The sequence below is a fragment of the Tupaia chinensis genome, unplaced genomic scaffold (assembly GCF_000334495.1).
Source record: "Tupaia chinensis unplaced genomic scaffold, TupChi_1.0 Scaffold000063_1, whole genome shotgun sequence".
Taxonomy (NCBI): domain Eukaryota; kingdom Metazoa; phylum Chordata; class Mammalia; order Scandentia; family Tupaiidae; genus Tupaia; species Tupaia belangeri.
In genome coordinates, this window is record NW_006159521.1 from 7,044,987 (window position 1) to 7,071,975 (window position 26,989).

At 47.1% G+C, this 26,989-nt stretch overlaps 1 protein-coding gene and 1 pseudogene across 2 annotated transcripts in view; one reads left to right on the forward strand and one right to left on the reverse strand.

The window, feature by feature from the left end:
- MYO1E (myosin IE) overlaps window positions 1-26,989 on the forward strand; it is a 301,820-nt gene that overhangs the window by 69,293 nt on the left and 205,538 nt on the right. The gene's annotated exons all lie outside the window — the stretch shown is intronic.
- LOC102499815 (cytochrome c oxidase copper chaperone pseudogene) lies at window positions 3,146-3,463 on the reverse strand (annotated as a pseudogene).

Here is a 26,989-nt window from a genome sequence, read left to right on the forward strand (position 1 = left end):
CTCATGTAGTCGACTGCAGTTTGAGTCCCGGGCCCAGTGGCTTAAACTCATGCCAGGCGTGTGTGCATGCGTGTCCAAGATCGTGAGAGGAGAATGGAGGAGAAGGGGTTGTGACATGGATATATCCCCTGGGCAGTGATTTCTCACTTTCCCTCTCTCTTCCTTTCTTTTTCTGATGAGCACATGTGCCCCACAGCAAACTAAAAACATAAAAAATAAAAATAAAAAAGAAGAAGAACTTCTGGGTTACATTTGATTTTACCAAATTTAAATAGAAAAAAATTCCTCCCGAGAATATGCAATATGTAATTATGAGGGAGTTTTATTAATTGTTACTGCTGTGTGTGTGTGTGTGTGTGTGTGTGTGTGTGTGCGCGCGCGCGCACGCATTCTCTCCCTCTGCATTCTGAACAGAGGCAGTTCAAGGCTGGTGTGGCATTCTCTCATTACCCAGGATACAGATTGCTTTCCCTAGGGTGTGGCCCAAGCCTTTTGGAGCTCTGGCCACCACCTTCTAATTGTGAGCAAGGGAGTGGGAAGGAGGGCCACACCCCTGCCTCCCTTCATAGTGTGTTCTAGAACCTGAGCACAACCCTTCCACCCACATCACCTGACCACACCTCGCTCCATGGAATCTGGGAGTGAATTCTTCAGTCTGAGCAGGAAGGTGCCCAATGAAAAGCCAGAGATCTTGTAGCTCAAGGAGAGGAAATACAACAGAACCTCCATCCGCCCAATCTGAACAGAGGGTGGGACCTGTCAGGCAAGAAGCTTGTGACTCAAAGCTGATCTTATCTGCTGTATTTTTGGTTTCTCCAAGTAAAGGCTTTATTTCAACTATGACTGATCTTCCCTGGCTGCTGTTGGCTATGGAAGCTGTTGTTCGGGGAAGGAAAACGCAGACCCTAACATCCAGGAACCGGTCCCAGGGCATTAGCTCATAGTGCTCCCAGCTGGCTTGGCGCTCACCACCAGGCCGTGTGTCCGACTTAAGTGACCGCACAGAACGCCAGCCTCAGACAGGGTCACCTGAAACCACGGTAAAGGGAGACAGAGCAAAGCCACTACGTCATTTTGTCTGTGCACAGAGAAAAACAGGGTTTTGGACGGCCCACGGAACCCCGAACCTCTCATTCAGCTCGCACATGGCCACTGCTGCTTTCCCAGTCTGGCCCCAGCTTTACTCTAGTTCACGCTCCCTGTAGGTAAGATTTATTGAACTACCCAATGACACACTTGCCCAACTTCTGACAGCACCCAGTCTACGGTGAGCCCCACCCTCACCCCCAATCACCAACCAACGCCCAAATCCTATAATAGTTGTCAAACTAAAAAGAAAGCTGAAGCCTAGGAAGTGAAATAGATGCGATTTATTTGAGCCAGGGCATCGAGCAGACCACCTGAATGAACAAAATGTGGTCCCCAAGACATGTGCTCATGCAATCAAGGACCAAGAAGCTGGTTTCCGGAACCAAGAAGGGTAGAACAGAGGAGGATCAGGTTATTTGGCCCATTTAAAACAATGCCGCAAACTGATTGGCCCTGCCTTAGTTTGACGTCACTATCACTGGGATAAAGAAGGGGTAGGGGGTTACATTGGAAAACCTGTGATCCTTTTAGCTTGGAGATTTATTTACAGTAAAGGGAAACATGAGTTTTGGGCAACAGAAGGCATGGGTTTGACCTTAGCCAAAATCTCAGACTCATGTTTACTTGGGCCTTTCAGATTTAAACGGACCTCGTATCCCACAGATTGCTCTGAAGCCATTTTCTTTCCCACTGGGTTTTAATGCCTTCTCACTAGGAGGCTGGTGGTGCCCTGTGGTGTCCTGTGCCCTCTCTGCTAAGGCAGTGGACAAGCTTGTTCAGCTCCTGGTGTGTCCCTGGCCGTCCTGCTGGAAGACATGGCCTCCTTGTGTAGTGGAAGGAAAAGCTGTTCTATTCATTCAGAAAACTTGGTCTGATTTAGAGAGTGAAGCCTTGAGTCAGTTTTCTCTTTTAGGATTCAAATGTTTTTAAAAAGTTTTATTTTTTCATGATGATAGAGCACCTGCATGCATGAGAGAGCGAAAGAGCCTTCCACAGGGTCTGGTCACCACAGGACCCCCTTCCACCAGTCAGCCGTCCAGTCTATTAGATCCTAGGCACTTGCACACATGCCTGGCGTGTTTTAGGCTCACATGGCCAGGAGTTTGAACCTGGATTGCCAAGTAAGGTCTGGCTTCTCTTGAGCAAAGATGCCACAGAGCCTGCTTTCCTTTTAAAACACTAACCTATTTGTACATATTTATGGAGTACAATGTGATTTTCAGTATGAGAATACAAGGTGCAGTAATTGCATTGGATAATTGGCATATCCATCATCCCCACCATTTGTCATTGCTTTGTGTCGGGAACATTCAAAGTCCTCTTTTTTAGCTACTCTAAAGATACTTTGAGGGACCAGCAGTTAGCATAATGGCTATGTCGCTGGACTTCCATGTAGCTGACTGCGGTTCGAGTCCCAGACCTGGTGGCTTAAACTCACGCTGGGCGCGTGTGCATGCATGCCCGAGATGCTGAGAGAAGAATGGAGGAGAAGGGATTACAACGTGGCCATCCCCCCTGGGGGGGTTGATTTCTCACTTTCTATCTCTCTGTCTGTCTCTGTCTTCTGGCGAGTGCAAAAAAAAAAAAAGATAATTTGAGATATACACTATATTGTTGTTAACCAAATTCACCCTACTGTACTATTTGATAGCATTAAAAATTGTTCCTTTTACTTATGTGTAATTTTGTTTCCATGAACAAGATCCCTGGGTTCCCCGACACCCTGCCAGCCTTCTTAGCTTCCAGGCCTCCCGTCTCCTTCCCTAAGGGTCTCCCATTCACTTTCCACATAGGAGTGAGAATGTGTGGAATTTCTCTTTGTGTGCCTGGTTTATTTCACTGGGCCTGTTCCTTAGCCTCTGAAAGCTTCAATTTCCTGACCTATACATTGAGGATGGCAATATCAACCTCACAAGGTTGTAAAGATTAAATAAAATAATCTGTGGCAGCACTTCTTTTACATTACAAAGCGCTTTACAAATTTAAGGCATTTACTTTTTTTTTTTGAAGAGGGATATTTTCTTATCTTTTTAAAAAATAAATGATACTTTTTCCACTTATTAAAGCTCATCAAAAAAACTCCTCAAAGTAGTTAAATCTTCATTCTTCAGGAATTATTCATTCACAGAGCAGATCACCATTTCATATTTTAAATCCCAAGGCTCGCATGCCCTCCCTGTGGGCCTCAATTAGATGTCCACAGTGCTCCTTTCCTTTCTTGATCATGCACGCATCGTGCCCCTTCTTGGTCTCCGGGCAGACGCAGCAGGGCTTCAGCAGCTTCTTCCCCTGTGACTCAGCCGGGGCAGGGCTTGCAGCGGCCAGACCCGGCATCTTTCGCACCGAAAGCACCTCAAGTGCAGACACCCTAAACTCTCCCAGTTCTTATAAACACCGATTCCTCTGCCCAAGGCGTTTACTTTTGTATCACGGGGAAAATAATGACAAATTTTATTTTTTCTAGGGTTTGATTTGAACTAAGGTCAATGAGGAGTTCATTTATAGCTTATTTTACATCAGTAATTATAGCTTATTTTACATCAGTAAGAAATGCCGCTTTCTTGACCCCACTTATCTGTACTTTGGGGGTCTGTGGGCCAAGAACCTGATCCCCACGCATTTCTGCCCACATCAGATCACTAGCTAAGAAAGCAACAGAAGTCAGCTTCCACAGAGCACCTGCAAAAGTTCTTCTAAAAACAAGGTGCAACATTCATTTGAACAGAGAAAATAAAAAAGTCAGAAGTGACAGTGTGACTCATTCTGACATACCTACGCCATTATGAGAGCCACTTAAATTTTTACTGGGCTTCAGAAGTCAAAAGGGAAACTCTAGAATCAAGACATATTTAACCTCTGATCCTTCCTTCTTTTTTTTTTTTTAAAAAAAAGAAATCCTTGTTTATTTCATTAGTTTTTTTGCTATTGGATGTGCATGCTCACCAGAGAAAGAAAGTAAGAAATCACCCCTTAGAGGGGATGGCCATGCCACAATCCTTTTTCCCCATTCTCCTCTAAGGATTTTGGGCACATATACACACACACCCAGTGTTTTTCAAGCTGCTGGGTCTGGAACTCGAATTCCACAGTCGGCCATGTAGGATCTAGCCACTTTAACCTCCACACCACCTGTTGGCCCACACCTCCGATTATTTCTAAGACCATCATCACCCCGTATGGAAAGGGGCTAAGCATTAGAGTAAAAGCCTGGCTCTGCCCTGTGCTTTACGTGTGACCTTGGCCAAGAACTTGACCTTCACCTTCCTTATACAGAGGATAGAAATCAGGATGCCTGCCTTATAATTCCTTCAGGCAACACTCCAGCAGGATGACCTATGTGAGATCTCAGCTGTGAAGGGCCATCCATTCAGGAAAGGGGCCATGATGTTCCTGCAGGGAGAGTCCTACGCATCAGGTTCAACAGGTATAACAGTTTTGCTATAAGGCATGTGCGCTCGCCCAAGAGAGACTAGAGACAGAGAAAGGGAAAAAGAGACAGAGAGAGAAAGTGAGAAGTCACCCCCCAGGGTGGATGGCCATGCCACAATCACACCTCCTCTGTGGGATACTGGGCACACACGCACATGCTCCAGTGTAATTTTCAAGCCATGACGTCTAGGACTCGAACCACAGTTGGCCATGTAGGAGTCCAGTGCCTTAACCACCACGCCACCTGTCTCTTAACAGCACCTTCTGAGCACTGCTTTTGTCCCCCTCACTGTGCCTGATCCTTGGTGTCACTGTCTTTTGCTACACTTTTGTGAGCTCTGGAGAAGATCGAATTCAGAGACCCTCTGAGACACAGCCTAGCCGTGGACTTACACTGCTTGACTCCTTGACTCCAAGGGGAGACCTACATGGCGTTATTGCTTCTTCTACATTTCAGACCATTGATATTACCAAGATGGCAGCCAAGTCTGCCAGTCACATTTACACTCAGGTCTGACATGGCTTATTGTGGATCTCACCCACCAAGCTAGACGGTTTCCACAGATACCACCCAGGGCCTCCCATTTTCTCTGTGGGGCCCAGTTAATATGGTGTGTAGCTTGGAGTGATTCTCCACTTTAGAGACATCCTAGCCTACCAGATAGATTCATAGTGTCCCAACCGTCATTTTCTTGGGCAGAACTGGAAATACCATAACCAGTCCTTACCTTCCAGCACCATTTTTAGATTTAAATTGGCAAGTCTTTTTTTTTTCTTTAACTTTCAGTGACTTACCTTTTACATATTTATAGAATTTATACAGTGTTTCAGAATTCATAATGCACCTCATTTTTCAATTGTCAGTTTAATAAAATGGATCAAGCCCTGAGGAGTGTACAACACTGGGCTAGATGGACTCTGGGGATGCGGAGGTAAAGAGACAGATGCCCCTGCCCACACCGCACCGTGGGTCCAGTAAGAGCATGGGCCGTCTGTGTCTTACTGCTGTCGGGACAGCATGTCAGATCCAGTGACAGCGATGGCCCACAGGTTAGCAACCTGCCTGTTAAATTATGACGCCCTTTTCATGGAGGAGGAACCTGATACCGGGGGCCTTTGGTGTCTGCCGTAGTCCCAGCTAGGGAAGTCTGACTTCTAGATACCGGCCTTTTCCACTGCACGCTGCCCCTCACTCTTGCCGCTTCAGCCTTTTTTGGTAGCACGTTGCTGTTTCGAGAGGGCAGATTAATCTCTGTGATTATATACAAATGATTCTTCGGATTGCCTGCTCTCTCAAGATATTTAGAAAGTACCCGAGTTATCTGGACGTGTCCCTAAGTCTTGCTCCAGCCGCTCACCCACTCGTCATTGGCACTCTGCTCTCTGCTAGCTCCCGTGTTCTAACTCTTCAGCTTTCACCTTTTCCCACATCAGATGCTTATCAGGCCTACAGCAGCCTGGGGCTTTGGCCAGATCGCATGCTCTGTCATCACCCCAGTGAGGCTTTACTGCCAGGTGGTGGACAAGCTACCTTTCTCAAGGTGTTCTGCTTGTGTTATTTTGGAAATAGATCTGAAGATGGGGGAATGTCTGTTATTTGAAGGTATAGTGGTTGTATGAGGGGAGACATTGATAAATAGTATCCCTGATTAACTCTGTCTCTTTTTCTTTTTTCCTCTTCTTTCTTTCTTTCTTTCTTTTCTTTTTTTTTTTTTTTTTATGATTTGCTATAGGGCGTGTGCGCTTGCTGGAGAGAGATAGAGAGCGAGAGAGAGGGAAAGTGAGAAAGCACCCCCCATGGGAGATGGCCATGCTGCAGTCTCTTCTCCGTTCTCCTCTCAGGATTTCAGGCACCTGGTGTGTTTTCATGCTGCTGGGTCCAGGACTCAAACCATGTAGTCAGCCATGTGGGATCCAGCTCCCTTAACCACCACACTGGTAGTCCAGATTATCTCTTGATACTATTAGAATAACTCATTTGTAATGCAACATAATGTTCACAGAAGGTGTATTTCCTGAACTCTCTCTCATTACCCCCTCACTAACAACCTCACCAGCTTGGAAACTAAGGTGTTTGAGTAAATCCTCCAGGCCACCCAGATACTCTGCTATAGGAGAGGAAATTCTGGGCCTCTCTTCAAGCTCCAGGCCTAAGCCTGGCCATGGCTGAATGTGGACTTACTGATAATAAAGCTGTCTCAAGTACTGAGAAGCATGGGTGTTATCTGATTTGATGCCTCCCATCCTCTGAGAGAATCTTCTCAGTTATACACTCTGGTCTTTGGTCATTAGCCCATGAGACACTGCAGGGTCCCAAGTTTCTACCCAATGTGGCTTCTGCCCTAGGTGTGTGAGGCAGGAGTGCATCTCAGAAGAGGGCTGGCTTTCAGAATTTGTGCAAGAGTCTACCTACCCTTGGCAGACTGGGCTAAAATGGCCTGGAAATGAGGACATTTCTGAGAAAAGAGAAGGGTAACTGGTGATGATAAGTCGTTATAATATAAATGGAGGGATTGATTTATTTAAAAGTGCTTAGATGTAAATATCCATCCTAATTGCTGAATCCACATTTTCCCCTAAAGAGAATGGATGCTTCCCAGGCTGTGGATACATTAACTAATGCAGCTCCTAATAGAGAAAACATTTTTAAGATATCCTGAGGATTCTCAGGACCGTCACTGCTAACATTCTAAATGAAGAAAAATGTAAAAAGACAAAATGAAACAAACAAAAAATTTTTTTAAGAAATTGAAAAAAAAAATGGAAAGGTATAAAATAAGTACCCCTGTCTCAAGAATGTACTTTCGTTATGTTATGGTTTTTATCATTTGGATTTCCTCTTGGAACTTGTCTACAAGTCCTTTAAGAACACATGCCAGAATTCTTCATAATTGTCCCTCCTATCGAAGAAAGGCAATTTGGGAACTTACTCGAACCCGGAAGACTTGATCTCTAGAAGGCGATCACAGGTTCCCAGATCAGTGTCCCAGCTCATTGTCTCCCACCAGCGTTCAACTTCCTTTTACATCCTGTGGCCCACTTCCAGATTTCAAGAAGTGTGGCAGCTGTCAGGGTAGGTTCACATCCTCTTGTGAGTCTGCCAGTGCCGGAGCAGGGTGGGGAAGGAAGGGCTGGCTAGAGGGCTGGGTGCCTGTCAGCGACGCTGGGAATGCTCGTCATTCCAAGCCCTTGGTAGTGCATTTGCTCACAAAGGCAGAGGAAAGGGATGGCCTTCAGCGTGGGCAGAGCCCTGGGAACCAGAATCCCAGCCCACGTTTGGCCCTCCTCCTCAGGGACTGGTCATGGCCACACGCTGGTCTGGAAGAGCTGCCCTTGGTTTTCATCTAAAAGATTCAAGAGGCCCAGAAGCCTGGGCGTTTAACACTTAGCACTTTCCCTGACAATGAATTATCCAGGAGCTAGCTGGTCTTGCTATGAACAGTTGCTCGAATGCCCTTTCAGCTTCTCAGTGACAACATATATCTGATGAAGATCGTATATTACATTAAAGATTTAGGGATTCCAGTTCGGATATTTAAAACCTCTTGTCAGGTAGGAGGTGGTTTCACAGACATCACACCAAATTTCTGCATCTTGCAGCTTGGCATTGAGATTTTTTAAAAAGGTATTTTTGAGTGGGGGAAATAAAAAATGGCCAGGAGCCACCTGGTGGCATGGAGGTTAAAGCAGCTGAATTCCACATGGCCAACTGCGTGGTTTGAGTCCTGGTCTGGAAGTTTCAAAAACACTCCAGGTTCATGTACACACATGCCCCAAATCCCCAGAGAATGGAGAAGAGATGTGTGACCATCCTTCCTGAGGGGTGCTGTCTCACTTTCTCCCTCTCTTTCTAGTGAGGGTATTGCCCTATAGTACCCCCAAAAAATTAATTATTGGAGAAAATCTAATCAACCTAAGTGGAATAAATGATGATGAGAGCTGACCACTGTCAGAGCTTAGACTGGTGTTTCTGAAATGAACCGAACTAAATTTCTTTAAATGGGGTCATTGGGTTAGGATTCAGTTGTCAACAAAGATCAAGGATTTGTGTGAACTCAGGTCTTCTCAGCTTACCTGGCAGCCAGGGTAATATTTCACAATTGGGTGTGAATTGCATTCGTATTATTTTTTCCTGGTAGACACTAGCTCATTCAGTATTTTTACATGATGAAAGACTCGATCTTTTGTCAACAAATCCCTTCTTCACAATGGAGCTATAAATGTAGACTTAACACATAATTCGTAAACCTTTGTATCTCCTTTAAAAATCAATATTTCCCCAGGGCCATCTCAGTACCAGGCACAGGTTTAATTGGCTGGATTAAATGATTGAATCAGTGAGTGGCTGAGTGAAAACATAGGATGTGGTTCGGGAACAAGATCACCAGAATAACACTTGTCAGTAAAAGAATGCCATTAGCAGATGGTGTGGAGGAGAAGACGGCTGGATCCTACATGGCCCAATTCCATGGTTTGAGTCCTGGACCTAGAGGCTTGAAAATCATGCCAGGTGTGTGTGCACGAAAGTGTGCTCAAAATCCCAAGAGGAGAATGGAGGAGAAGCGGTTCTGGTGTGGCCATCCCTCACCCCTGGTGTGCGTGTGCGTGTGCGTGTGTGTGTGTGTGTGTGTGATTTCTCACCTTCCCTCTTTCTCTCTCTCTGGTGAGCACACGCATCCTGTAGCAAAAGCTAAAAGAAAAAAAGAATAACCTCTTTGAAATGACTTTTATTCTCACTCAGGTTTATGTTGATGACTTCTTAGGAATTTTGGAATACAGTGCCAGTAATTCGTATCTCATGTGTCTAGTTAAGGGAAGAAAAAAATGAACCCTAGATGTAAACTTTTTACCCCAAAGTGTTAAACTTCTTTTTTTTACTGTGTTTTAGCAGTAGATATTCAAATTACCAACCTACACACATACCTCCCAGAATTGGGCTCCAGGCTATAAAGCATTTGGCTGTAATGACCAGGCAAGAAGAATCTCTGGTTTCTGAATAAGCTCACTGGTCTTTATTCGGTATGACTCGCTGTAGACTATTCGAGCTTCTTTCTGAGGTTCTAGTTCTCTGTGCCCCAGTTGTAGACGTGGTGGTTCTTGTATAACTCTGAGGTAATATCCCACACAATATTTTCAGTGAAAAGAAAGTGCTTGATGACTATCCCAGGTGGTAGCAGATTCCCTTGTGGCAACAAGAATGGCTGGAATTTAAGGTTGGGCGCAGACAAGAACTTCCCATTTCATAGCTCAAGAACACGTGTCAGGGGACCAGCAGTTAGCGTAATGGCTATGTCGCTGGACTCCCATGTAGTTGACCGCAGTTTGAGTCCCGACCCGGTGGCTTAAACTAACGTTGGATGTGCGTGCGTGCGTGGGTGCGTGCGTGCGTGCGTGCGTGCCCAAGATCCTGAGAGGAGGATAGAAGAGAAGGGATTGCGGCGTGGCCATCCCCCTTGGGGGGTGATTTCTTGCTTTCTATCTCTCTGTCTCTCTCTGTCTTTGTGGCGAGCACACTTGCCCAATAAGAAAAAAACCTCTCCAAAAAAAGGAAAAAATAAATAAATAAAAGAGCATGTATCGGGCCCAGCCTTGGTGGTGCCGTCGAGGCATCCTGAGCTGCAGTGCTGAAGCCACATGGTCAGCCAGGGTTTGGATCTCGAGTTGACCTGCAGACATGCCTGGTGTGCACACACAGCCGAGAGCCTGATGAGCAGGAGGGCTGGGAGAAGGGGATCGTTGTATGAAGAGACTCTGTGGAGGGTATCTGCTCGTCTCTTTCTCATGAATACAACAAGTAAACCAAAAAAGACCCACAAACAAACAAACGAACAAAACAGGCTAGGCAGTGGTGTGATGGTTACGGTAGCTGGATCCCACATGGCTGACTGTATGGTTTAAGTCCTGGTCCCAGCAGCTTGAAGAAACACACCGGTCACATGTGCATGAGTGCCCAAAATTCCGAGAGGAGGATGGAGGACAAGGCACTGGCCTGGCCATCCACCCGGGGCTGATTTCTCACTTTCTTTCTCTTTCTCTCTTCCCCTCCCTCGGGCTGGCACACATGCCCTGCAGCAAATTAAAACAAAGCAAAACAAAACAAAACCAGAACATGTTGGCAACCTCTTTTTTCTTTATTCTTCAGACACCTTTTCTCACTTGGCTGTAAGCAATCTGATTCAAAAAAATTTCCCTTTCTCCCTTTTAAATTGATGTTCATCCAACAGCACAGTAGCTGAGAAGAAAGGAGGAGCGGGATTGAGAGGATGAGGAAGCCAGAGCTGAACGACCCCCTCAGTAGCTCTGCATACATCACAGACCTGATTTCCATGCCTGCCTCTCTCCACCCTGCTGTCTTGAATCACCTTGACCCAGGGTTCCATTTTCAGTTCTGCTTCTAGGAATGCATTATTCCTCCTGTGGAGGTGGGTCACAGGGCATGCGCAAGCAAAGCAACCCATCAGCACCAGCCTTTCGGGCACACAGCCGGCTGCAGGGACGCCAGCCACACCTTCTCCCTCTTAAAAACCCGGCTTCAGACAGTAATGCCTAGTAACTGGGTTTTACATTTTAATTTGATCTAAGTCAGTTGTCAGTTTGAGAAACAGGATATTTACATAGTTGCAAAGTATTTCCCAGCAAGTCACTCACTTAGCAGTTCCAAGAGCAAAGACCAATTACACAGTGGAGAAATTAGACAGTACTTGGCCAAGTGATCAAAATGAGTATCACTGGAACCAGCAGATGGCGTAGTGGCTGTGTCGCTGGACTCCCGTGTAGTCGACTGCGAATTGAGTCCTGGACCTGGTGGCTTCAACTCACGCTGGGCACGTGTGCGTGCGTGCCCAAGATCCCGAGAGGAGAATGGAGGAGAAGGGATTGCGGCATGGCCATCCCCCCTGGGGGGTGATTTCTCGCTTTCTGTCTCTCTGTCTCTCTCTTTCTGGCGAGTGCATGTGCCCTATAGCAAAAATCTCTCCAGAGGAAAAAAAAAAAAGCCATATCTAGGCTGGCCCCATAGCTTAGTGGTTAAGAGCTGGATACTACATGGCTAACCATGGTTCAAATCCTGGCCCTGGCAGCTTGAAAATCATGTTGGGCACTCCAAATCCCCACAGGATGGAGAAATGGAGGAGAAGGGATTGCCCTATTGGGAACTTTATTTCCCTCCCTCTCCCCATCTCTCTTATCTCTCTCTGGTGAGTGCACACGCCCTTGGCAATGAAAGGGAAAAAAACAACTCACACCTTTATCATCCTACATTCAAAAACAAAACAAACAAGAAACTCAGTTGCCTCCTTTATTCTGGGGTGGGCAAACAACCTGATAGGACTGGAAAGAGTCCTGTAACCTCTTTCTGCCTTATCTTTCCACCTGTATCAGGTCAAACAGCTGATGTGAATGGTGCTTGCAAACGTTCATGTAAAAATAAAAATAAAGTACAAGTTTATTTTGGTGCAAAAAAGAAAGAAAGAAAGGGAAATGAAATCCATGTGTAGTTTTTTGTAACATGTTTTCCAAGAACTTTTTGAAGACTTGGTATTACTAGGGCAATAGGCCCAGGGGAGTGCAAGGTGGAGGTTCCCTGAGGCCTTCCTGCTGCCTGGCTCTTCAGAGTCCCCACCCTTCCCTGCAGCCGGGAACTCTCACCACAGTGGTGGTGGCTGCAGATTGAGGTCAGTAGGAAAACAGATCTGTTTGGGTTATAATGTTGCAGTGTGCATGAGTGAACAGAAAAGAATGTGCCCCAGTGAAGGGACGGCCTGTGAGTCCTGAGTTTGGTTCTGAATATCCTTAGGATGCCCAGCATAGAAAACAGGAAACATCAGTTAAAATGGGAAATCGCTGTGGGCTGAATTACTGTAATTCGTCGTCTTCCTTAGGAGTTGGCATGGAGCAGGCCCTTCGTCCACAGCGTGACGTCTCTTGCTTTTCTGTGCCTCACTCGTTTTGCCCTTTCTTTAAGGTGGTGCATTACCACGCTGAGAGGCTTTTAGGCTTGAATTGCTACCTCTAAGTATGCTTCAAAATTGTGTTTTTAAAGAGCTGTTTGTTTTTCCCTGTCTCTAGGTTAAAAGCAGTGTAGCTCCCTCCTCCTGCCCCCTCTTCATTTTTAAGTAGGCGAGATGGTGCACACAGACTCCCAGCTTAATAATCACCCTGCAGTAGGTGACACGGCCTTCATCGTGCCAGACAGGAAAATGGAGGCGCGGTCCCCAAAGTGGGCGAGCCTAGCGGGACACTTACTCTTCGATTCAACCCCCATCTCCACCACTTTTTTGGGGTTCTCTAAAATACAAGGTTTTGGGTTTTTTTTCCCCCAACCTTTCCAAGCTGTACCGGGAGGTCTTCGTCCCCTCGCAGAGTTGCTTTAGGACTCACATGGGATGCTGAACGCCAAGCAGCCAGGCACTGGAAGCACTGTGCAAGTGCCAGGTGGCGCTGCGATTTCTCGGGCTGGACGGGGATCTGACTACAGCAGTTTGGGCCCTTTCCCTCTGGAAGGAAGACAGCTTTCCTGCGCGACCTGGGCTGCACCCTCTGATGGCCATTCCATCTTGCCTGCGAGCTTCCTGTCTCCAGGGCCCAGTCCTCCGCCTCGCTGCCTGGCACTCCTTGCGCTGTGTTGCTCTGGAACCTGTGCCGGGACTTCTTCAGCACAAACCCCGCTTTCTAGTCCAGCGGGGCTCTTCAGGGGCTCTGGCCTCGAGAGACGCTCCCGGCAAACACAAGCAATGTTATGATTAGTCCTTCATCCAGGTCTTTGCTTTTCGTGTTTCTTTCAAGGTAGCGCTTACACTTTTTAAAATTCTGAACTCAAAGCTGATCTCCCTAAAGCCGCCTATGGTGACTCAACCCTTCGTGATTTCTTTTCCTTTTCACTTGCTACTTCATTGAACAGATGTTCCCAAAGCCATTTATGTGTGTGGCTCTTTACTGGGGGTAAGGGGAGGACTGAGATGAGGCAGACCTCAGCCTCTGGCTTAGTTGGAGAAGGGAGAGAGGAGGTGTTAACCAGCACCTCCGACTCGCAGGCTACAGACTCGCAGACAGATACGATTACCTGCAGTTTCTTGGAATTTGCAGGCGATGAGGCGGTACCATTCAAGGGAGAGCTAGACTCAAACAGGACACTCAGTCCAGGGATGAGAACGCCCTGAACCAAGCTGCAGAGCTGGAACATTCCACTCGAAGCGTCCCAGGCAGGCTGTTGGCAGGAGAACGGGGCACTATGGGAAATAAATGCAGCGTGGGCAATGGGCTTTGAGTACAGGCAAGGGGTCTGAACTGCACTGGCTGGTAGTGGGGCTCCCCTCAGGGCCAAGGAACCCTGTGGGGTGGTGTAGGCGGGAGGGATGGGCACAAGGACCTGGATTGCTCAAGGCCTCATGCTTCTCTGGATTCCTGTGGCTGCCATTAAAAATTGGGATTGAGGAGCCAGCTCCGTGGTGCAGGGCAGTGTGCCTCTCAAGAGAAGCTGGATTCCAATGGTGACTGCTGTTCAAACCCCCGTCCTAGTCAACCTGAAAAACACCGACAGGCATGGAGTTACCAAGATCCAATGGGCTGGAAGACTAGAAGAGAGAGTACCAGACCCTGTGGAGGATAATAATTTAAATAATTATAATTAATAATAATAAATAAATAATATTTAATTATTTATTTAATAATACATAAATAATAATTACTGTTTTAGATTTGCTGTAGAGCACCTGTGCTCACTAGAGACACAGAGAGAGATAGTGAGAAAAAGCAGGTCACCAGATCCGAGGGGCGGCCGTGTGGGATCCCAGCGTCTTAACCAGCGTACCTGCTAGCCCCCAGATACCCTAAGCGATTAAGTCTCAAGTTTAGATAGCAAGCATTTAAGTAGGACGTTTGGACAGGAGTGCTGCTTTGTCCAAAGTTTCTATGTTTGGGATTGAGAATGGTGAGATTCCCCATAGGAAGAAGGTTTATGGAAATCGTATACAAATGTATTCAGTTCCAGAGTTTAGGGTCAGACTATGAGGGGGAGCTGTATTTGAAGCAGTCGGGGCAGGTTCACTGTGAGACCTGTGAGGGTCAGGCTTCTTATTTAACGCAATCCCCAGCTGACCACCGCCAACTCTGTTACAGTGTGTCTAGTGTGCCATAGCACAGGTGATAGAGCCTGTGTAAATAATGAACATGTACCACAGTCAAAACAGACAGAGGCCAGGTTGGAGGCTCTCCCAGTGTTAGCAACTAAATATCTATACGTAGGTATATCAGGTTTTTCTGCTAAATCGGATGAAAAGTCTTTTGAGGGCTTTGATTTACTTTTTTTGTTCCCCATTTACTGTTTTTGAATGTGTTTTGATACCTCATGCAACACTGAGCATATGTTAGGTGCAGTGGGGCCAGCGTGTGGGTGGTAAAAGAATTTACCAGAAACAGAAATTCGCACAGAAGCTAGGCTTATTAGGGCTGAGCAAGAGCGCTGGGATGGAGCTGGGCAGGTTCGTGCATTGGGGCAGGGAGGTCTTCTTTCAAAGTTCTGATTGTAGTGGAACAGTGATGGAAACTCTGCAAGCTTGGGTCTGGATGGAGGGTGGTCCTTTCTCAGGAATGTAGAGGGTTTATCAGCTGCAGGCAAAGGTGACTCCAAGTTGGAGAGGGGCGTGCTCTGTTTCTTGTGTTGTTAAAGGCTATCCCGTGGCGCGGGCTTTCCAGAGCACGGTTACTTATTTCCTTACCTAAGACTCATCTTAGACCCTCTTCATTAGCCCTGAACTTACCTGTCTTCTGATGAGCTTTCCACATTAGAGACTTAGTATTTTAGATTTATCTGAATGCCATTAACTTTATACGTGTTCTTTAACTTCACAGACTTTTAACTTTAATATGTCAATGAGAGGTAAAAGAGGTTTGCTATACTTCTGTTCAGACTCTGCAATTTGAAGTATTATAGTCCCATCTTCCATCTCCTTTTGTCCCCTGCTAACCTTCAGCCGTATTCAACAAGTATTCACTGGGCCAGGCCCATGGAACTAGGTGCTAAGGGAGCTGGATCCTACTTTGCCTAACCAGGGCTCAAATCCTGCCTCCAGCAGCTTCAAAAACACTCTGAGCGCATGGGCATGCGTGCCCAAAATCCTGACAGGATGGAGAAATGGGGAAGGGATTGTAGCGTGGCCGTGCCATGCTGAGGGTGGAGAGAGGTGCTTTCTCTTCTCTCTGTCCGTAGTGAGCATGCCATGTATGAATGCCCAAATGAATGGATGGATGAGTGCTTCCCTTCCTTGGCTGTCTTACCTTCCCTTTTCCTCTCTGTTCTGTACTATCTCATCCATGCCTATGGCAACATCTTCTTAGAAGCTGATGGAGGACTCACAGATAGATGGGTTTTGGCCCAGTGCTTGTCCCTAAGCTCCAGAGGCTCCTAAGCTGATTCCAATGCCTACATGGAAAAACCAGATGGAGAAGGGGTTACGAGAGTTTAGATTCTGGACCCAGAATATTCTCTCTCTGGTTGTTGTTTGGGGTAAGTTATGTAACTTCTTTATGCCAAGGCTTCCTCATCCTTCAAACAGACATGCATAATAATGCCAACCTTACAGGTTTGTTGGGGGAATGAATGATTTAACATATGTAAAGAACTTAGCATGTTGGGAACCAGCAGTAGCGTAATGGCTATGTCGCTGGACTCCCATGTAGTCAACCGCGGTTCGCGTCCCGGACCCGGTGGCTTAAAACTCACGCCGGGCGCGTGTGCATGCGTGCCCAAGATCCCGAGAGGAGAATGAAGGAGAAGGGATTGCGGCGTGACCATCCCCCCTGGGGGGTGATTTCTCACTTTCTGTCTCTATGTCTCTCTCTGTCTGTCTGGCAAGCGCACACGCCCTATTGCAAAAACCTTAAAAAAAAAAAAAAGAACTTAGCATGTTGCTAGGTACAAAGTGAACCCTCCATAAAGTCAACTGGGCAAAGGTTTTATTCTAGCCTAGTTTTCCTAACCAGGGCTCAAATCCTGCCTTCTGATAAATTGGGGTAATTACCTTCTCTTTTTTTTCATGGCAGAGTAAATGGATTTGCTGAATCCTAAATGGTTGTCTTCTCGCACCACACTGCAGACTTACTCTTTGCCTGTGACATTAATGCCATTGGAACTGCACGTCCCCTGCTCAGCTCCAGAAAAGTGACTCTTCCCAACACAGCGAGCTAGACTGAGCAGTTCACGAGTTCAGGCCTCCTCTTTGCCTGCAAACCTTGTAATTGCTCACCACCTCTGGTGCTATGGAATGGGCCTTTCTGACACTTTCTGCAGGTTCATTTTTCAAACTCAGGCTCATAGAAACTCAGTTCCTTCTTGGCCTGTGGATGATATAGGTAGCAGATAGCAGGTTATATTCCGAGAAGAAAAGACCCCCTCCACCGGGAGGTCCATGTTTGTTTCGAGGTGGTGTTTGTAGCTCTGGTGCTGTTGTAATTCAGTGGAGATTTTCATCACTCTGGTCAGGAAATTCATGGTGAAGTTACTACAGCAACCTTAGCTCTGCTCTGGAGAGCCGAGCCCTGACAATGGGGCCTTTCAGAGGCCAGCCCTGAGGCTGGGCAGTGATTCAGTCTATTCAAAACACAATGGGGCAAAACAGAATAGAAAGGAACTACACATTGTTTCAGGCTCCCCGCGGCCATCTGTAGGATTTCGGCTGTTGTCCCCTCTGGTTTTCCTTTCACAGCTCGCAGGTCTGCCATGAAGCACAATTCGTGGCCGTTTCTGTGGTAATAATACTTAAGTACTGATGCACACACCCAAGACAGAAGGTGCTACCAAAACACACGTGAGAGACTCGGAGTTGGAGACAAGGGAAGCGCCATTCGGATATGTTTAAAAAATATTCAGATCATTAAAATGCCACTTTCAAGACTGATGAATTTGCCCTGAATCTATAAAATAACCAGATTTTTTTTAAAAGGGTGAAAAATGTAAATGATCAAAAATAAAAATCACCCCTCAGCTTTATCTGTAGCCGCTCAACACAGACCCGCCCACTACACAAAATTTGCCTGCCAGCAGGAAACGATTGATTCCCTTACATTTTTAAAAATTATCTATTTCATTGTACTTATTATTATTATTATGATTATTTTAATTTGCTATAGGGCATGCGTGCTTACCAGAGAGAGATGACAGAACAGAGACAGAAATGAAAAAGGGAGAAACCAGGCTGCCAGGGCCGGGGCTTAAACTGTGGTCAGCCATGTGGGAGTCCAGCACCTTAACCACCACGCCACCAGTTGCCCCCACCCCTTATTTTTTTTTTAATCTAGAGAATGTTGGTAGGTTCTCCCCTATAGGGCACATGAGCTCACCAGAGAGAGAGAGACATACACGCAGAGAGGGAGAGTGATGACAGAGGGTCACTCCACAATCCTTTCTCCTCTGTTCTCTCGGGGTTTGGGGCACGCATGCACACGCACCCAGCATGAGTTTCAAGACCCCAGCTTCAGGACTGGAACTGCGGTTGGCCATGTGGGAGTCCAGTGCCTTCACCACCACGCCACCTGCTGGCCCTGTTAGATAAAGCCAAATTTCACCCTTTAGTATGTGAGCTGTAGTTTACACCAATCAAAAAGCTGTGGTTTCCTTAGAATGGAAGTCGGAAGAAACTTCTTTCTTTTTTTTTTTTTTTCCTTTGGAGGATTTATGGAATTTTATTTTATTTATTTATAGTACTTGCCCTACGATCAAACAGTTTTTCTGTGTTGTATATTTAGATCTCTGGAGTTGTTTTATCTCCTCTCCTCCCTTAATGCTTCCCTCATGTTTTATTTAAATCATTTGCCTTTTATCTTTCTCAGCATCTCAAACTATTTCTCTTTTCTAACCTTGGTTCTCTTTTTGCTGCACTGAATTACAAAAAAAAAAAAAAAAAGAAAGAAAGAAAGAAAAGAAACGAGCTTTTCCCTAAGTGTGATGCTAACAGCTGCTTCTGTATCACAAACAGCCGATCTCCTTCAAACAGGGAGACCTTTCCCTTTGGATGCCAGCGAGCCTGTGTGGACATGCAGTCACTCAGGGTGTTGGGTATTTGATTAGTAAGTACTACTGCGCCTTTGGCCCAGCGCCCAGGGAGAGAATGAGGCATAGTTAGGGGGAGTATTAGGACCCCTGGTGCCGGTTTCCCTCAGATCTTCGGTCTCTGGGCTCAGAGAGAAAGGGACTCTTGTACACTTGACTCAGGGTATAGGACAACCCCTTCCAGCATTTCTGCAACCAAAAACCATGCAAATGTTTTTGCAAATACACTTGTGGCCTTGCTGGCATTTTCCAAGCAGAACCGTCTGTGTGTGGCAGTGAGGGTGACATGGATGTTCTGTTCATCGTCTCGCCCCAAATCGAACACACGCTTGTCTGTGGGAGTGCGTGTGCGCTCTTCTACCACGTGTAGGAGCAGCCCTCCGTGCCGATGCTGTGCCAGCTGATTTCTGGTATCACCACTTTGGAGGGTCTGTGTGTTCGTCTCAGCCCCTCGCCTCTCATTCCTGGCCATGCAGTGAGGGAGACCAGCGTTTCCTACCAGCGCTCGACTTTGCAGGACTGAGTGTAACATGCTGTTTGACTTAGGAAGCTGTGTCAAAAATTCCCCCAGCCCGTCCCTAGCTGGGACTGTTTTGCCAATTGATATCTATCTTGCTTACTTCATCTGAGTGAGAATCTCTGTGAAGTTATTTTTAACATATCTGCGTCTCCTGATTGTGCTAAGAGCCACTTTGGCTACAGAGGAAAAATCATCTTCTATCTCCCTCCCCCCTCATTTGGAATGAAAAACTTACTAAAGACCATGGTGAAGGGAGGCTGTCTTTGAAATTGGCCAAGAGGAATGCTTTGACAGAGACCAGGCAAAGAGGCCTGATGTCATGGGGAGGGACAGGGATTTCCCAGCTTCTCTGAGGCTTCTCCCCATGCCAGCTAGCTTCCTCTGAGTCGATCACATTCAGTGTGCCCAAATGCCCCTCTGCTTAGAGTCGCAAGTTCTTTTTTCATGGCCAAGGCAACTCTTCATCCAGTTTGCCATTGTAAAACCTAAAGGCAGCTCTAGATGCTACATATGAATCCTTGCTGGAAGAGAACATCCCTGTTGAGTTTTTCTTTTTCTTTCCTCCTTTCTTTCTTATTTTTTTTTTTAAGGTTTCTGTCATAGTGCATGTGCACCCACTGGAGAGTGACAGTGAGAGGGAAAGTGCGAAATCATCCCCTGGGGGAGTTGGCCATGCCACAGTCACCTTCTGGGATTTTGGACACACACACATACCCAGCATGATTTTCAAGCCACCAGGACCAGGACTCGAACCACAGTTGGCCATGTGAGAATCTGGCACCTTAGCCACCATGCCACCTGCTGGCCCCCTTTGATATGTTTTACAGAGTGCCAAGTCCATTTATTTTATCTTCCACCATATATGCTCATGGACGCTCTAGTGGGTTTCTAAAGTCACCAACCTGATTTAAACCTGGACTCTATGGCTTACTCGCTCTCTAGGCAGTTTTCCCGTTACATGGGGATCGGAGTACCTCGCTATTTCTAGAATTCTTTTTAAAGCAAATGAAACGGCGTGTACAAGGCACTTAGCATTCCGTGTGGCACAGTCGCGGATGTGCCTTCCCTGTCCCTAAATGTGGGGGAGCACAGCCTTGATGATATGGGGTGCCTTTTGGGGTCTGTGTTCTATTCACAGAAGTCAGAAAATGAGTAGCAAGCAGCAGAATGTTCTTGGCTTCTCTACAGAGTTGAGAGTTTGAAACTGGTGTGACCCACCATGCCCCATAATCACATCGGACGTGGTCGCTTGTGTTTTGTTTTCAGTTGTAATGACTCCGGCAGGAGAAAGTCACCATTGGAAGGAACACGGCCAGCGGCCCCTAGTTCTATCACCACCTTCTAATTTTGCTGGCATTCCCCCATCTGCTGGAGATTGCCTTTTTTCTCCAGCTTGTTTCTGGATTTTAAGACAGTATCTTGACTCTTGTTTTTTCCCTCCATGAACAGAGGCTCATGGGTGGAGGGCCAGAGATTCTAGGAAGGTGGTCGTTGATGTGAAGGTCTGCGTGCTAGATAACCCACAAGAGACAAAGCATTAAGCCTTAACATTTATTCATTTTAAATATTATTTTTTATTATTATTTTCTGTTTTTGCCCTAGGGTACATGCACTCGCCAGAGAGGGACTAACAGAGAGGTGAGAAATCACCCTCTAGGGGGAATGGCCACACTGCAATCCCTTCTGCATTTTCCTCTTGGGATTTTTGGGCACACACGCACATGAACCTGACATGTTTTAAGCTACTGAGTCTGGGACTCAAACTGTTAGTGGGCATGTGGGAGCCCAGTGCCTTAACCACCATGCCACCTGCTGGTCCGATTTATATTTATTTTTATGTTAAAAAGTAGATAAAATTGGGACCAGCGGTTAGTGTAATGGCTGTGTTGCTGAACTCCCATGTAGTCAACCGCAGTTCAAGTCCCAGATCTGGTGGCTTAAACTCACGCTGGGCACATTGAGTGCGTGCCCAAGATCCTGAGAGGAGAATGTAGGAGAAGGGATTGCGGCGTGACCATCCCCCCTGGGGGATGATTTCTTGCTTACTGTCTCTCTGTCTCTCTCTTTCTGGTGAGCACACACGTCCTGTGGCAAAAACCACTCCAAAAAAAAAAAAAAAGTAGATAAAATTTAAACACTTGCAATATACTCAATCGCCACAGTTTACAAATGGTAATGTTTATTTTTTGAGAAATTGAAACTATATTAGTGCCTGGACTCAGGTGATTGTGGTAACATATCCCCAGAGAGGACCTCATTTGTCTTACAATGTCTGTCGGATCAGAAAAATCCAGAGCTGGAACCATGGGTGTGCCCTATCACCTCTCTGGCCTCTGGTTACATAAAGTAGGAGGCTGGAACTGGTGATCGAAAGGCAAGGCCCCTTCCAGTCATAAAATTGTAGGATTCCAAATCTTAATATGGAAGCGTTCTGCCCCTTCTTTATATCTCCTCCTATGTTGTTTAAACACCTTCATTTTTGCCCAGACATCAGCCTGTTACCCAAGATGGTCCTTATGGGACCAGCTGATGGAATAATTGTTGTGTCACTGGACTCCCACTTGGCCAGCCATAGTTTAAGTCCCAGACCTAGAGGCTTGAAACTCATGCCAGGGACATGTTGCATTTGTGCCCAGGATCCCAAGAGGGGAATGGAAGAGAAGGGATTGCAGTGTAGCCATTCCCCCTGGAGAATGATTTCTTGTTTTCTGTCTCTCTGTCTCTGTCTGTCTGTCCAGCAAGCACATGTGCCCTAAAGAAAAATATCTAAAAAAGAAAAATATATATTCCTTGTGTGTCCTCTCTGCAGCTGCTCTGTCTTCTCTGTGCTGTGGCAGATCACTATTCCTAGTGAATCCTATCTTCAAATATCTCACATTTATATTGTGCAATTAGGCATCATTGGAGCATCGTGAAAGTTTGAGTTTCTTTTTCAATCGTTAGAGGGTGACGTACTCCCCAGGGAGCAACCGAAAGAGGGAGAAAGCACCCCCCACAGGGGCACAGTTACACCACAACCCCTTCTACTCCACGTCTTCACCCTGTTGGGATTTGGGAATGCACACACGCACACACGCGCACGTGCACGCCCACTGTGTTTTTCAAGGTGCTTGACTGGCCATGTGGGATTTGGCTCCCTTAACCACTAGGCTACAGGGCCTGCCAGAGTTTCATATTTTCAGAATTGAATCCTGTCTCTGCTATTCATCTTCTTGGCTAGATGAAATCACAATACTCATCTCTTTTTTGAAACGTCGCATACCCAGTTAGAGTGCTGTTAGTAGCCATTTATATGCCAGTTCACTTATTTTTATTTATTTATGTACTTAAGGTCTTTGTCATACTGTGCATGCTTTGCCAGTGAGAGAGAGAAACTGAGAGGTCATTCCCTCGGAGAGATGGCCCCACTGCAATCCCTTCTCCAGCTGGAGGTTCAGCTGGAACCCCTTCTCCTCGCAGTGAGAGTGTCTTCTTCCTCCCTTTGCCTAACTTCTCTTTGCCTTCCTTCCATTTTCTGTGTTTTAAACGCATCTGTTTTCGTCTTCAGTTGAACCCTTAGTAAAGCCATGAGCCGGTCAAAAGATGTCAGGGTTTACTTGTGTGTGACCTGCCCCAAGCGCACAACAGCGAGCGTCCTGGAGCTCAAGGTGAAGCCCTGCCTCACTTCCAGGTTCATCACATGGCAAATTCATCCCCTGAACTTGCCTCTTGACCTTGGGGATGCTGAACGTGGGCAGCACCTGCAGACAGGTGGCCAGTGCCCCCGGAAGCTCTGTAGCACCGTTCTTGTGTGTCGGCCTGCGCCCTCTGATAGGTGGTAAGTAATACCAGTGAGGTTGGCGGTCCCTCCTCCTGCCCGCTGCAGACACACCCACACCCCTTACAGTCAGTAGTGTGCCTTCTGCAAACTGCTCTTGCAGTCAGGGTGTGGCTTCTGGGAGATACCAAGGACGGGCATCCGCCAGCCACCTTGCTGCCTCCCCCCGGGCTTCCACTGAGCCCACGTTTAGTCTCGTTTCCCCCCACCCCTTCCACACTCGTGAGCCCAGCCCTGTTTTCACTCCATTCCTTCAGTCCCAGTCATGGGTCACGAGAAGAAACAGCAGAGTGAGCCGTGTGCACTCAGCTGGGTGATAGAACAGAGCGAGAGGAAGGGCCCAGCGTTTACCTTCGCACCTGAGCTGCCCTGAGCCTGTAAGACCACAGGGACACTGACCCCTGACCCATTGTGTTGATTAGTGGCCACTCTGGTGGCTTCCCTGAAGATGCACCCTCTTTCTCCCACTGTGTCAGCTGGGATCTCTGTGCCCCAGGTCTCTCTGGATCGGGAAATGACCCCTCATTGGTACCCCAAATGTTGTTGGACTGCCGCCCTCGTGGCTACATGTTGGCCCTAGAGGAACACAGCACCCGTGTGGCACAGACCAGGCCAGGCCGGGCAAGCAGGTGTGTCTGTCAGAAACGGGTCACTAGCCAGTGAAACACTCCTTGTTCCTGAGCTTGGCCTCCCTCCTGGACTTAGTGTCCCCATAGCTACCCCATGACAAAGACTGCCCGTGCCCCAGACATCCCATTCACAATTCAGACCTTCCCCCTTCCCCTTCCCCGGCACACCCCGGTGCCGCCCTCGTAAGTGGGAGATGATGCGTCATCACCTTACCTGTGTCTCCTCTGCTTAAATGCCTACTCTTTATGCTACTCTCTTGTGCCTTCACCATGGCTTTTAAAATAACACAGGCAAGAAATTAATTCCATGGACTTTTCAATTTTGGCTATAGGGCACTTACAACTTGCCGGAGAGAGACAGAGAGCAAGAGAGAAAGAGAAGGTCATGTTTTTGGAAAGAAAGTCTTGTTCGCTATCCTCCCAGTTAACTGTTCAGAAAAATGAAATAATCTAAGAAAACCATAGAATGTGAGTAGTTGGTTATCTTGCATCACTACACCTCCACCGATTTGCCCGACTGATAAATAAAACATAGTTTGCAATCAATACAGAAGAGAGGCTGGAGACGAGAGTGAGTCCTGGGGGACTTTTTAATCAGGTTGGTATCTGTCCTGCTGGAGTCTGCTGAGAAGTCTGCATATTTTCCTTTTTCTCAGAATACCATTTAAATTAGGATTTCTTTCTTCCTTGGGACAGACGATAGTTAATTTTACGTGACAAGAAATGGTTCAGTGACCTTCCCGCTTTTGTTTCTGCTTCGGTCAATAACGTGAGCAAAGGCCGTTGGCGCTGATGTTCCTAGCTGGTCTGCCTGCCTCGTCCCTTTGGCTTCTTAATTCAGTCAAACACCGGCAGCAGCTACAGAGATCATCATTTCCAGCCAAACATTAGGACACAGGCCCCGGTCAGGTTTTTGTTTGTGAATCTATTTTCATTAGTATTATGAAGGAAAATCCTGGTGAGGAAGGTGTGAAACGGAAATCACATTCAGGTATACATTTAACACATTGCCTTATTGGTGAAGAGCAGAATTCTCTGAAGCTGGCCTTGCCCAAGGTCACGGAGACATGTGCAAAATAGAGCTTGTACCTTCATCCGTTGATTCTAATCAACTGCTGGATTAGAAAGAATTGCATTCTCAAATTGCATCCCCAGATGTCTAAGACCTTTGCACTTGGAAACAGGAGTGATGACAGGGAGCTCCCTAAAGGGACCATTAACTGCTTGAAGTACTTGTCCAGCCAGCGGAGACAGAGCTGAAAAGACAGAGACCGACATGAGTGGGACTCTTTCATCATTTGCTTGGTTAAAATATGAATCGAGGCAAACGTGAAATGAGCATGTGTCAGGTGAAGGCATTTCAACTGTTGGAGTCACATTATTCCGTGACCGGAATATCCTCACCTCTGTCGTGATGTGGTCAAGATTAGTCTGCTACCCTTGACTGGACTGAAGTTAAGAGATTACGAGAACTGTCTCTAAGGGCTATGTCTCTTTGACCTCCTGGGCTGGAAATAGACAGGAAAGCTTTGGAAACTTCTTTCTTTCTTTTCTCTAAGAGAGATTTTTTTTGCTATAGGGCATGTGCTCTTGCCGGAGAGACAGAAAGCGAGAAATCACCGCCCAGAGAGAATGGCCATACCACACTCCCTTCTTCATTCTTTTCTTGGAATTTTGAGCACGCACGCACACATTGCCGGCATGAGTTTTAAGTCGCTGAGTCTGGGACTCGAACTGTCGTTGACTACATGGGAGTTTAGAAACGTAACCGTTACCTCATCTGCTGGCCCATGGAAACTTCTTTCTTCCTTGGAGCAGACTGCAGGCCTGGGACTCCCATTTTTCTCACCGATAGCTGTCATAGTGGGATATACTTACAGCAGAAATATCTTGCGATGAGCCAAAGTAGCCTAGAATTTATTCACCCAGCCCGTCCCGACTGAGCGCTGCCCTGAGCCCAGCACTGCCTGCATTCTGGGGACACTTCCAGACCAACTCCTTCCGGACCAACTCCTTGGTGCGGAACCATCTGTGTTCTGTGCGGGCCATATAGAGCCAGGCTGCTGGGTGGGCTCCTGGCTGTGGGGCCTCGCCAGTACTTCATCTGCCACGTGGCACTTCTCATCTGTGTGAAAGGGATCATAAAAGTACCCTGCGGTGTGGCTGTGCAGACGAAAGCAGGTGAGGCCTGGCACGAGGTAGACATGCAGGACGGCCGTTACCGTGAACCTGAGGGTTGTTGCTGTTTCCAGCAGTCACTGCCTTTATGAGGAGAGGCCGTAGGTGTGATGTTTGCCTACGTGCAACGATCCAGAGCCAGATGGCCTGGGTTTGAAGCCCACCCCTTGGAACTGAGCACGTCACTGACCTCTCTGTGCTTGTTTCCTGCTTCATAAGGTTGAGAGGGTGAAATAAGTTACCAGATACAAAATGTTTAGAACGGCCCCGGGTGTGTAATAATAATTCGCTATTATGTGAGAATAATATATTTGCATAGAAAAATACATCATAACTTCTCTGATGACCCAATAATATTCTATTTAATTTGTTTAACAATTTTTTTTTTAATTAGCCAGAGGTGTGTGTGCTTGCCAGAGAGAGACAGAAAGAGGGAGAGGGAGAAAACACCACCACCCCCCAGCGGGTCCCCTCTCCTCCATCTCTCAACCCTGTTGGGATTCTAGGCACACACGCACACATCCCTGACATGTTTCTCAAGCTGCCCAGGGCCAGGATTGAAACCGCGGTCGGCAATGTGGGATCCAGCTCACTTAACCTCCAGGCCGCGGGGCCAGTCCCATTCAGCAAGTGTTTGAAGGGTTCACACAATGCATCGGATACTGTATTAGGTTGTAGGGTAGAATAGAGACTAAGACCCAGTTCCTGGGGTTAGTTTTACTAGGAGCCAGCTACCCACGTAATGCTGTGCTACTAGTTAAACGCCTGGCTCCTGGTTAAAGCGAAGGACTTCTTAGACTGGGTGGGAGTTTATTGGGCACAGGGTTGGGGGTGCAGTAGGAGGAGTTCATGGAAGGATACCCCAGGCTGGAGCATACACACATACTCCAGGTGCATAAAAACAAAGCCCAGCATGGTGTGCATGGAAAGTAGTGTGGGAATTGCAGAGTTAGGAGCAAGCAGGATTTCAAGATGGACAAGGGCAGCTCTGGAAGCTTGGGGGGCAGGAGGGGCGGTGGACAGTGGTACCCTGCTGAGATTTGTACTCCAGGTGCTTGGCCCACTGCCCTGTGGGGAGTGGCCTCGAGGGGCTCCAGACCAGGTTCGCAAGGGCTCCCACTGTCCCCTGACTGCCCACCCCCTGGGACGCCAGCTGCACTGGTGGGTGTGCCCTGAGGAGCCCAAGCCAGAGCCCCCGCCTTGCCTGGAGGTCAGATGCCTTGCAGGGTCTCAGGGAGCCTGGGCTGCCTGGGCTGAGTCATGGGGAGCCTGGGACACTGGGC